This window comes from Arachis ipaensis, chromosome B02, assembly GCF_000816755.2.
Source record: "Arachis ipaensis cultivar K30076 chromosome B02, Araip1.1, whole genome shotgun sequence".
In the NCBI taxonomy this organism is placed as follows: Eukaryota; Viridiplantae; Streptophyta; class Magnoliopsida; order Fabales; family Fabaceae; genus Arachis; species Arachis ipaensis.
The window spans coordinates 58884165-58886807 of NC_029786.2; positions in this window are offsets into that span (position 1 = coordinate 58884165).

Below are 2643 nucleotides of genomic sequence, written 5' to 3' on the forward strand. Positions count from 1 at the left end.
TAATAAAATAAATGAATTTAATTTAAATTTTTTACTTATTATTTTATATATATATATATATATATATATATAATTAGAATGTATTTTATACTTTTTTTTCTCTTTTTTTTTGTACTTCTGTTATAATCTTTATAATTTCTTTATTTTGCCAAAATTTTCTATGATTTTGTTTTGTATATTTTTTTTATGTATTTTGATTAATAGTTTTTAAAAGTGTTACTATTTTATCATAATGATATAGCTTGAACTTTGGTTATCTAAGAATTTACTAAGTGGCTAGAGTAGTTTCACGTCACAAACCAACAAATGCTAGCAATTGAAATGATAAAAAAGATTAGCCAATCTGGGACTAAATAGAGATCAGTAAAATTTTTACAGGTAAAGACCTATCCACGTGAAATAGACTGGGATAGGGACATAGGTACCCTCTTCAAGGGACCCGTTAAATCCACATGAATATAAATTACTGATTTATCCTTATATATATATATATCTTAAATTTGGTAATCTTAATTTCTGTCTCCAATTTAAACTTTTTTTTTTCTTTCTAGACTCATCTTTAACCTTGATTTTGTATCTACTTTTTCTCTAGCTCACTTTCTCTGCCTCTTAAGTTCGTCATTATGTCGCTTAGTCTCGCTCTAAAATATTATATTATGTTATTATGTTGGAAGATGTTTTTATATTTTTTTAAATATTATTTTTATAATGAATATATTATGAGTTGTGTTGAATTATATTGAATTGATTATTTTATTATTATTATATTATAGTTTTTTTTGTTATTTTTTTCAAAGTTTTTTAAAGAATATCCATAAATAATCGTGGGTATCTGCATTCGCTAAGGGGATAATCAAATAGGGGGACTTGCGACGAAGATGGAGAGCGAATGGGAGATATATATTTTTTTAAACGGGAGTGAAGGACGGGAAAAGGGGTCCACTGTCGTGCCCACACGAATATCTATTACTATATCTAACTAACAACGAAAATTCAATTTGAGCCGATTTGAGATAGGACACGTAAACTTTATCTGCATCGAGTTTTAAGACAATGAACCTAATTCGGATTTAGGATCCTAACAATAGACCTAGGTTAGATCTTACTCACTTGACTTAATATTTTGAGTCATTGCTGTAATAAATACTATACTATTAAATTTGATTATATTTAATATATATATAAGTTAGGTATACTTACAATAGATTTTATAATCAAACTATAAGTTTATAAGTTTAGAAGCTTGAAAATCATGTCATAAAATATAAAATTTTAACTGGTAATAACGTTGATCATATTGTTTGACTTCCTGAATGAATATGATGCCAATAAATAAAATTGTTACGGTCAAATTTTAACAAAGGAAAATCTCCATAAGTATTGCTATCATCTATTTTCTTTCACTGTATTTTCTAACTCGACAGGTCGAGAACTAATCCTCCATGAATTGAAGCTCCATTTATTAAGGGTCTGCCGCTAGCCAATGAGTTATTATATACACAAGGCGGGATTCGAAACTCTAATACTTACTTAGGTAGACGAGTGAGATGACCACTCAATCAATCCAAATCAGTAAAGACAAATACTAATTATTTTAAATATTTTTAACATTAAAAATAATTAAACTTTAATTTTAATTATAACTTTGTAAAATATTTATAGTAATAATTATTATATATAATTTTTTGTTTAATCTCTTTTAATAAAAAAATTTATATATTTTTATTAATTATTTCGTACAGTGTACGGAAACATATACTAGTTAATTATTAATATTAGGAAGCCAAAGAAACCATGTGAGTTTGCAGACCCCCGGATCCTTGGGGGAATTTGGGTTTGCTTCTTGCGAATTACGATTAGCCAGCAAGTTTATTTTACTCCCACAAGGACCTACAGACTACGATTCATATCGAAGTTACAATCAGATTCTAAGTTCTGGCTAGCTCGACTAACACTCACCTGCTCCCTAGTCTTGATGAATGTATTTCCTCAATTTCTTTTTAATAATTAAGAGAGTAAAATATGATTTTTTACCATTAATTTTATAAGTAAGACAAAAAATAAATATAAAAGATAAAGTAATGAAAAGTTAAAAATCACATTTTACCCTCTCAATTTTTTTTAATAATTGAGAGAATCTATTCCCAAAAAACTCAATACTCTTAAAGCTACCTGTTCATATCCTGACCCAATAAACAAAGTCAGACTCAACAAACAAAAGGCCCACCAATAAAGGTGGCCTTTACGAGCATATCTGACCTTCTTAAAGAGGTCAGACGCCGACAAAGAGGGATAGCTCTACCTGCTCCAAAGCAAGTAACTGCTCCTCAAATCTCGATTACAATATCTATCTTCGCTAAAAAAGATAAATCCCAACAAACTTTCAAGATAAAGGAACGCTTATCCATTAGAAAAGATGGAACTACTCCAACAAAGGTGGTTATCAACTCTACTATAAATACACTGACACCCCTCAGGTATAAGGAATATTCTATATACTAAAAACCCGCTTAAAACCCTTGCTAACTTAAGCATCGGAGTCTCTTATGCAGGTACCACCCCCATCTCCTCACGAGGAATTTGGACAAGCGGCACCTCAGTATTAACAAGTCAGACGCTACCATACAAAGGGATCTAGATCTC